Source organism: Castanea sativa, chromosome 2, assembly GCF_040712315.1.
Source record: "Castanea sativa cultivar Marrone di Chiusa Pesio chromosome 2, ASM4071231v1".
In the NCBI taxonomy this organism is placed as follows: domain Eukaryota; kingdom Viridiplantae; phylum Streptophyta; class Magnoliopsida; order Fagales; family Fagaceae; genus Castanea; species Castanea sativa.
This window is the reverse complement of record NC_134014.1, coordinates 53,849,759-53,860,915: the sequence shown is the minus strand read 5'-3', so window position 1 is coordinate 53,860,915 and position 11,157 is coordinate 53,849,759.

The following is an 11,157-nucleotide window of genomic DNA, read 5'->3' as shown; positions in this document are numbered from 1 at the left end:
TTGGCAAACAAACAAAATTGCCCTTTAATAATAGTGACTCATTTTCTTCTGCACCTTTTGATCTTATACATTATGATATTTGGGGTCCTGCACCTGTTCCCACTGAAGGGGAATCTAGATATTTTGTCAGATTTGTGGATGATTTTTCTCGATATGCTTGGATTTATCTGCTTTACCATAAGTCTAAACTTGTGTCTATTTACCAAAGATTTCATAAAATGATTGAAACATAGTTCAATTGCACCATTAAAGTCTTTCGATAAGATAATGCTAAAAAATATAATGATAAATCTTTCCTATTCTTTTTAGATAGTTATAGGACACTTACTCAGCGGTCTTGTCCTTACACCTCTCAACAAAATGGTCGTGCAGAATGAAAACATCGTTATATTCTTGATGTTGTCCGCACCCTTCTGATTTCTGCCTCTCTTCTTGAGCGCTTTTGGGGCGAGGCCGCACTCACTGTTGTGTACACCATTAATCGAATTCCTTCATTAACTACACATAGCAAATCACCATTCGAGCTTCTCTATGGTCACAACCCTGACTACTCCTCTCTTCGGGTTTTTGGTTATGCTTGCTTTGTCTCTCTTTCTTTTCATGAATGAACAAAGCTCCTGCCTCGTGCTTGTCTCTGTTGTTTCCTTGGTTATGGTGTATCTCAAAAGGGGTTTCACTGCTATGATCCCATTTCTCGTCGCCTTCGTGTCTCCCGTCATGTTGAGTTTTGGCAACATCGTCCTTTCATGAGTCTTTAGCAGTTTCCTACGTCCTCTTCCTCAGAGTCTCCCATTTTTACTGATCTTTTCCTCCCTTTCTACCCTGAACATGTGAAGGATTCTTCGACATCGGCTACCTCTCCAGACGACTCATCTCCAGTTCTGTCCCCGACATATAACCTCTTGGATCCTGTGGCACCACCCTCTCCTGAGTCTCCTGTTGGTCCTGAACTTTGTTGTTCCACTCGGGTAAGCATTCCTCCTCCTTATCTCACTGATTATCACTGCTCTTTTGCTCTTGCCACCCTCTATGAACCTCACACCTATCGTGAGGCCCATACTGACCTTCTTTGGTAGCATGTTATGAACGAAGAACTAGATGTCCTTCATAAGAATCACACTTGGGATATGGTTGATTTGCCTCTTGGTCAGTCTGCAGTAGGTTGTAGGTGGGTTTACAAGATCAAGACCAAGGCTGATAGATCTGTTGAACGATACAAGGCTCGCCTAGTTGCCAAGGGCTTTACTCAAGAGTATGGCATTGACTATGAGGAAACATTTGCTCCTGTTGCTTACCTTACACCTATTAGATGTCTCATTGCTATGACTGCTGTTCGCCATTGGCCTCTTTATCAAATGGATGTGAAGAATGATTTCCTCAATAGAGAACTCCAAGAAGAAGTGTACATGTAACAAGCCCTAGCTATCCACACTTAGGTCATCAAGTTTGTCACCTTCGCCGTGTTCTTTATGGCCTCAAGCAGGCTCCTCGAGCTTGGTTTGAAAAGTTTAGCTTAGTTGTTGCTCAACAGGGCTTCACTTCAAGTCCTCATGACACTGCTCTTTTTGTCCAAAGATCCTCTGCTGGTATCATTCTTATTCTTCTTTATGTTGATGATATGATTATTACTGGAGATGATTCTGCAGGTATCCGCTCTCTTCAGCACTTCCTTAGTCAGCATTTTGAGATGAAAGATCTAGGCACGCTCAGCTATTTTATTGGGCTTGAGGTTACCTCATCCTCTGATGGATACTATCTTTCTCAAGAAAAATATGCTTCTAATCTTCTCTCCAAAGCTAGTATCACCGACAACAAGACTGTTTCCACTCCCTTGGAATACAATGCAAAGCTCACACCCATGGATGGTGAACCTATATTCGATGCTACTCGCTATCGCCAGCTGGTTGGTAGTCGGATCTATCTCACTGTTACTTGTTCGGATATTTCACATGCTGTGGGTATGGTTAGTAAGTTCATGGATGCCCATCGTTCTGTCCACTATGCTTCTGTTCTTTGGATTCTTCGATATGTGAAGGGCACACTTTATCATGGTCTCCACTACTCCTCTCGGTCTTCTCTCAAGCGTCATGCTTATTCAGATGCGAACTGGGCAGGTGATCTAAGTGATCGATGCTCTATTATAGGATTCTATTTCTTGTTGGGTACTTCTCTTGTCTCGTGGCGTAGCAAGAAGCAGGATGTGATTTCTGTTCTAGTACTGAGGCTGAGTATCGTGCCCCTGCTGACACCACCTGTAAGCTTGTCTAGCTTCGCTGGCTCTTGGCTGACATAGATGCTCCACAGCCCACGGCCACTCCTTTTTATTGTGACAATCGCAGTGCTATCTACATTGCTCATAATGATGTGTTCCATAAACGCACCAAGCACATTGAGATCAACTGCGACATCACTTGCCAACATCTTAAGAAAGGCAATCCAAGTTGTTCTCCATCTCCTTTACTGACCAGCCTGCTGATATCTTCACCAAGACTCACCCGCCTAGTCATCTTCGAGATCTTATATCCAAACTCCTGTTGGCTTCCTCCTTGCCACCTCGAGTTTGAGGGGGGATGTTAGTGTATAGCTTAGACTAGATTAGCCCATTGGGCTTAGCCTAGTATGCTGTACTTGTAGTTTACTCATATTACTTGTATTACACACATACCTAGCCTATATAAGGCTCTCTATTATACATTATTATTTACACAAAATATACAGACTATTTAGTCTTTCTCTCTCACTTTATATTCTTAACAAAATGCTTGATCATGACATTTATGTGACATAATATCCGGGATCCTCTGTCTATACAGTTTGTTATACCTGAGTTGTGAGCTTTGGATTGATGCTTTAGGAGACAGAGGCCACCTTTAAAACTTCAATTTTTTTAGAACTCCGTTTAATTTAAATTGTCAATTGCCTCTTTAGTCAAGTTATCATGTTGTTTTACAAAATAAATAAAAAGAGTTGGTGTTATTAAGCATTTTTATGAGCAATTGGTCTATTGAGAATTACATGAAACATATTGTCGAATCTTAACACAAAACTTATGTGGGCACAAAATCCATTGTATTTTGTGGATGAATGACTTGATTTGGAAATTTTCGTTTGCTTAATTTTATTATAGCATGTCATTTAATAAGTTTTTTTTGGCTTTCTTGCAATAATTTTAACATAGCCATAATATTGATTGGGAAAATTGCAAAATCACTCTAAATCATCCCTTGTCAAACAATACAATCCTCATGGAAGAAAGCAACAACAGATCCATATTAGGATTAACACCATAGTTCATGTTGGTTGAACCCAAAACATGCATTAACATTGGACATGCCCAAGTCATACAAGTACAACAGACTGCTAGTTTGAATTGACATTATAAATGGGGTAAGCACATAACAGAGGCCGTGCCAAAAAGAGTTCCAAATTTCACAAACACGACAACTATGACCCAATTACTACTTTATGTAATTCTAAATGCCTTCTTGCTTTTGTGAGTAGTTGACAATTACGAAAGCTCTACAATTAAGTTACAACTAATACTAATTTGTTGTTTCCGTTGTATTTTGTTGGCAGGTTGATTAAGACGTGGAGGGTGCAAATTTTGATTTTACATTTAAGTGTTTTAAGAGTTAAATGAACTATGTATATATTAATATTAGAACTTGGTAGGCAAGTAGTATGCAGATATTTGGAACTTAGTCCCTTTATGCTTGATGTTGACTCTTAAAAAGTAGTGTTTTAAATTAAACAAAATTTAAGAACATACAATTCAATGATTAGGTTTAATTTATTGTGCAAAATTGCAAAGCTCAATCGATCGAAAGTAAGGCTCAATCGATCAAGAATCGCAGATCAAAAAATTCTACAAAATTTTCAAATGTAGCCCAAGCCCATATGACGTGTAGGGTTAAGTGTTTCACTCCTAGTATAAAAGGGAAAACCTTAGCCATGTTTTAGAAATCTTTAAATAGCTTTGTGTTTTCTCTACTGTGAGATTTGAGAGGTGTTTACCTTAAAACACATGGAAAGCTCAACCAAAGTCTAGATCTGAAATTAAGTTTTGGTGGTGATTCAGTTGCTACACAAAGATCCTTCAAAGTAAAAAACCTTCGAGTGGAGTCTCAAAGTCACAAGTAGGAGAACTTGTGTTTGGTGCAAATTTAAGGAAAGAAGTAGTCCGTGGACTCGGAGCGGTCATGTGATTCTGGTATTAAGCTTTCTACACAAGGTAGCATTAGGATGTTAGTGGTCTAAGTCCTTCTGTAAAACTTCAATTAGTTTATAGTGGATCTGATTTTTTTTACCTTGAGAATAGCTAGGTCAAATCCTCCCCAGGTTTTTTACCGGTTTGGTTTTCCTGGGTCATCAAATCTTTGTGTTCTTTACTTTCTGCATTGTATTTGTTTTGCTCATAATTGTTTAACCTAGACTTGAATAACAAATTGTTAATCAACTTGGCTTAATATTAGGTTAAACATATTGTGTTAAGGGGTTTAAATACCTAACAAGTGGTATCAGAGCAGGTTAGCTCTTGTGTTAGATCTCTTGATCTAAGAGTTGATCCTTGACCCCTATTGTCATAGAACACGGTCACTCTCTTGTGATCCCTCCACACTTCGATGGGAATAACTATACCTATTGGAAGGCTAGGATGAAAGCCTTCTTGAAATCTATAGATGAGAGAGTGATGAACTCTATTAAATACGGTTGGGAGAAACCATATACTGCTATTAGTGAGTGGTCTACGACCCAAAAAAAACAGCTGCTTTTAATAGTAAAGCTATGAAAGCCATTTTTAATGTTGTTTCTATGGAGGAGTTTAGAAGAATCTCAAATGTTGAGGTTGCCCATATTGCTTGAAAAATTCTCCAAATTGTGCATGAAGGCACAAAGACAATCAAAATAAACAAGTTGCAGTAGTTGATAACTAGGTTTGAAAGTATTAGAATGTCTGAGGATGAAAGTTTCGATGAATTCTATGAAAAACTAAATGATATTGTTAATTCTGCATATAATTTGGGTGAAATTTATGATCAACCTAAGATAGTTACACTGCAAGAAAAAGGACTATTGCGGCGGCCAAAAGAGCTGCTAAAGCCCAAAAAAGTGCTGCCAAAGGCACATTTGACCTTTAGCGGCGGGTGCTATTGCGGTGGTTCTTCCTGCCACTATTGCAGTGCCACTATAGATCTATTGCGGCAGTAACAAAAAGTGCCACAATAGATCTACCATTTAGCGATGGTTTTGGTTTATTGTGGTAGGCAAAAAACTACCGCCATTTGAGGTTAGAATTCGGGTCAATTGAACTTTAGCGGGAGGATATGTGCGCCGCTATAGGTGACAACCTTTAGCGGTGGGCAATAAGTGCCACTATAGGGTTTCATGTAAAACAAAATAGATGCACCTTTTAGTGGCCGTTACAACTGCTGCTATATGTGTGAAGCTTTAACGGCATGCTATAAGTGCCGCTATAGGACTTCAATTATAACATAATTTTACACCTTTAGTGGTGCTTTTTGCCCACCGCTATAGGTTAAATTTTTTTTTTTCCCCTGGCTTTTAAAACCACAGTCCTATTACAAAGAACCTACAATAATTTTAGTTCTATTGAGACAATACCACAAATGTAACTAATTAACAACACCATAAATGTCTCCAAACCAATATTATATTAACATTGAAATATATTATCAAATACAAAACATTGTCTAGAACCATCATCATAAGATTAAAAAAAAAAGATGTGGTCCTTTGAATAAAAAAGCCGCTTAAATCAAGCTAATACCATAATCAAAGTTCCAAAGTGTTTAAAAATATCCTTCAACACTTGCAAAAAATGTGGTTGTTCAAATGTATTTCTTTGTACACGAAAAGTCCTCGAACACCAACATAAAACTTATAAGCTGCTTGGTTGATGGGATGTAGCTAATGATTTTTGGAGAGCTAGAGATTGTTGGACTGGAGGAACGTCCTACATACAAACCAAGATTACTCAATAAGTGCATATAAATGGATCGAATAGAATGACAAGAAAAGCTTAGAGATTTAGGACTTTTCATCTTGCTCATTCAATAAGTGCATACAAACCAAGATTACTCAATAATTTGATAATAATTATTTATGAGAATCAGAGCAAATCTTCCATAGTAAAGTCATAACCTTAAAATGTAAAGGATGCATTGAAGGGTGGAAGTCCCAAAACTTCAGCTTATTACATAGGTTATATCTACTAGTAGTCTTCCGTCCTGCCATCCATGCAACCAATCAACCAGGCAATGGTCCTGCAGCAAGAAAAAGAGAGCTTAAATATACACAAAGTTAATTTAAGTTAAAATAACATCATACACCTACTTTTCCCAAAAAGTAGTACCACATTTCTTGAGGTGGAGGTCATTAGCTTGAATCTCAACTTCCCTCTACCCTTGGGGAAGGTGGGATTCAAGCTCATCTAGAATTCATGATAAATCACCTACCATTAAGTGAGATATCAGTCACTTTACTTCAATCTATTCAAAACTGGATTTTAAATTTGAACTCAAACCTTGTCAGTAAAAGAATTACAACCACAAAGCATCAATGCCTTCAAACATATTTTGCATACCTTTCTTTCCCCTTGTAATAATACCATAACCAACTCTGATATGTTGTAGAAAGTCAATCAATTAATAGTTGACATGCACCAATAATACAAACAATTAGTCTAATCTTATTATAGCCAAATCTTAAATAATTTTATTATAACATAAAACCAAAATGACACATTTATTATCAAAGAAACCAATATGATCAGTTTTCCTAAAAAACCACCCTTATACACCTTAGAAACATGCACAGTAGCTCTCATTTGGTCAATGACAATTGCCATAACAAATAGACTGAAAACCAACAATGCCTTATTAGTAGTCTTCTCCATTATATTCTATCTTTTTAATTTCTTTGCCATAACAAATATCCACTATCAAAGATAATTACAACCAGTCATAAACTGTCATAACCCTCACAAATATGAACTAACCCGAAACTGAAGTAGTAGCTTGGAATCCAAACAAAACAATAGATACTGAAATTCTTTAAGAAACAACACACAAACATTGAGATAGAATTTTAAGGAGAAGAAAATAACCAGAGAGAAGAAGTTGGCTAATAAATCTAATTCAACTCTTTGAGGTTGGCTAAACACGTCATTTATTGCCATTCCCCCTTATATAGGGCTACATCATTAGCTAGTTAATATGCAATCATGTCTTCTCTTGCAACATTGTTTCATAAATCTTTTGAAACAAAGGTGGCAGGGAATTACGAGAAGGAATAGGCTGCATAATTATGCAAAAGTCTTGCTTAGCACTAAAATGTGACACAAGATTTTGGCAGCAACTGCAATCATCCATATTGGGTTCACATTCAACCAAATCAACCCTGTTAACGTACACTCATATGTGGGCTTGGCCCATCTAGATCACTTACTTGTAGAGCACACATTGTACTACTTGTACTGCACTCATATTTACTTGTACAACACTCATATGCCTCCTATATAAAGGCACTCATGTATATTATTTTAGTGTGAAATACAATACTATTGAATTCAGTATTTCTAACATGGTATCAGAGCCACTGCTCTGACCTTTTCTTCGCAGTCTTGTCTTTATTGGTGTAACTCCATTCTTAATATTACTTCCGCTGTCACAATAACTGTCACAACCTTTCGCCGTTGAACCTTCAAGTCTTCCAGACATCGTCCTCAGGTTCCGGACCTGTAGCAGCCGCCGTTGAGGAGTTCGAACACTGCAAAGACCATTGCCTTTTCTGGCACCGCCGTGAATATTGCTTCGAAAATTTTTCCAAAGGTACCACAAATATCGTCTTGCTCCGATCTACCTGTTCGTGAAAACCTCACAGTAATCGGAGCCTCCACGCGCCCTCACGCGCCGCCCAAAGTTTCTGCACTGAAGGTCATGCGCTTATGCACCTCCACGCGCCGAATCGAGCCGCCACGCGCCGAACCTCCTGCTCACGTGCCTCCACGCGCCAGACTAATCCTGCTGACGTCAGCCCTAGCCACGCCAGCCTACCACGTCATCTTGCCACGTCATCTTGCCACGTCAGCCTGCCATGTCATCGCTGACGTCACCTTCCAGCGCGCTGCTGACGTCACCGCCACGTCACCTTTGACCGTTGACCGTGACCGTTGACTTTTTCTGGAGTTGACTTTTTGCAGTCTAGGTTCTCCTTACTCAGTTTTTCACGTAGATTTCATTTTTGCAGTCTATTTTTGCATATTGTGTCTCTAAATGGATAAAAAGGATGGTTTTCTTCCTCGGCCCATCAATACTGTATTAGAGGGGACTAGGAATTACTTATCTTGGTCTCAAGCTATGCGCAGTTTCCTTAAGGGTCGCATGCTCTGGCATTATTGCACTGGTGCAATCACTATTCCTGTAAAGGGGGCAAGTGAAGAAGATGCTGTTTTTCTCAATTGCATGATTGAATGGGATAGTCACAATCACATGATCCTCACATGGATTCGAAATACTTCTATTCCCTCCATCTCCAATTTGCTGGGCAGCTTTGATGATGCGAAATCAGCATGGGATATGTTGGCCAAAAGATACTCTACCACTCACGGATCCATGAAATATCAGTTAGTGGTTGAATTGCATCAACTCAGGCAAGAACCGGGGCAGTCCATCAATGACTACTATGATCAGCTCGCTTCATTTGGGACCAAATTGACCTTTCTGATCCAACTTGGGCATGCTCAAAAGATGCCCAACAATATGCTACTATTAGAGATGAATTTCGTCTCTATGAGTTCCTGATGTCACTCCACAAGGACTATGAGCCCATTCGAGGTCAGCTTCTGAATCGTTGTCCTCCTCCCTCTCTTGATACTGCTGTGAATGAGTTAGTCAGAGAAAAAGCTTGCCTTGCAACTCTTCGAGCCCAGGATAAGTTTAATGTTCTGGCCCTTACTCCTTCCATAAAGCAACCTCAGCACTCAGGTGATCCTTCTGGCTCTAGCAATCGTCGCAAACAGATCAATAAAAAGTTCTGCAACTATTGCAAGCGCCCTGGCTACACTATTGAGACTTGTTACCGTCGCAACAAATCTACTGTTGCAGTTGCTAACACTGAGTCTACTCCGCCAATGCCTCCCATTTCAGCTGAGTCCCAAGTCTTGGGATCACTATCAACCTCTCACCTCCCTGACCTACAGGAGATCATAGCTCAAGCTGTTCGTATGGCTGGTAATGTATCTCTTTCCACTGCTCTCTTAGTTTTACCCGGTAAGTCTCAAACTTGGCTTTTTGATTCTGCCTGTTGCAATCACATGACACCTCACTCGTCCTTATTCTCCAAACTTGACCCTGCTCCACATCCCCTCAATATTCACATAGCTGATGGTTCCACCATGCATGGGAATAGTCTTGGTTTTGTTTCAACCTCCAACCTCTCTGTTCCTGGGGTCTACCATGTTCCTGACCTATCTTATAATTTGTGTTCTGTGGAACAATGAGCTGAACTAGGTTATCGCCTTATTTTTTACTATTCTGGGTGTATTGTGCAGGATCCGAGGACGGGGCAAGAGCTTGGGACCGGCCCTAGAGTTGGGCGTATGTTTCCAGTGGACAATCTTCATCTTCCACCTGTTGCTCCGGTGTCTGTTGCTGTTGTGGTGTCTTCCTTACCCTCTCTCTCACTTTGGCACTATCGTCTTGGTCATGCACCCTCTTCTCGGGTACAACAGTTAACTTCTAAGGGTCTGTTAGGTTCTGTGTCCAAAGTCAATTTTGATTGTACTTCATGCCAGTTAGGAAAACAGCCAGCTTTACTTTTTAATAATAGTGATTCTATTTCTAATAGTATTTTTGAGTTAATTCATTCTGATGTTTGGGGACCTTCTCCTGTTGCTAGTATTGGTGGATCTCGATATTTTGTTGTTTTCATCGATGATTATTCTCATTACAGTTGGATATTTCCTATGAAATCTCGTTCTGAAATTTTGACAATATACAGTAACTTTGCAAAAATGGTTGAAACCCAATTCTCCAAAAGAATCAAAATATTTCGTTCTGATAATGCTCTTGAATACACTCAATATGCTTTTCAAGCTCTGTTACACTCCTATGGCACTGTACATCATCTAACTTGTCCAGGTACCTCTCAGCAAAATGGTCGAGCTGAACAAAAACTTCGTCATATTCTTGACACTGTTTGTACTTTTCTTCTTTCTGCCAAAGTTCCTCCCCCATTCTGGGGTGAAGCTGCTCTTCATGTTGTTCACACCATCAACCGCATTCCAAGCACTGTCATCCATAATCAAACTCCGTATGAGCGCCTCTTTGGGTCACCGCCTGACTATCATCACCTTCGCTCTTTTAGATCTGCTTGTTTCGTTCTTCTTCAGTCTCATAAGCACAACAAACTTGAGCCTCGATCTAAACTTTGCTGTTTCCTTGGTTATGGCGAAACATAAAAAGGGTATCGATGTTATGATCCTGTCTCTCATCGCCTTCGTGTTTCTCGTAATGTTGTCTTCTGGGAACACCGCTTGTTTGTTGAACTCTCTCATTTTCGTTCTTCCCTCACTACCTCATCTGTACTTGAAGTTTTTCTAGAGGAGTCTCATGTTCCTTCTCTAACTCCACTTGATCCTCCTTTAGACTTCTCTATACAAACACCCGATCCTTTTAATGTCTCTTTTGGACAGGTTGAAGATGAGCAGATTGATGACGAGCTACCCCAACTCGAGCTTGGATCCCCCGCTCCTGCTTCGCCTAAAGATCCTCCACAAGACCTTCCACCTCCACAAGACATTCCACCTCGTCACTCAACCCGGGTAAGATCCATTCCTACACATTTACTTGATTACCATTGTTACACTGCACTTGCTACACTCCACGAGCCTCAAACCTATCGTGAGGCCTCCACTGACCCTTATGGCAGATTGCAATGAAAAAGGAAATTGATGCATTAACCAAAAACCATACTTATGACTTAGTTACTCTCCCTCCTGGACAGTCTGTGGTTGGTTGCAAGTGGATCTACAAGATTAAGACTCGCTTAGATGGGTCCATTGACCGCTATAAGGCTCGCCTTGTTGCAAAAAGTTTTACACAGGAGTATGGGATTGATTATGAAGAGACCTTTGCT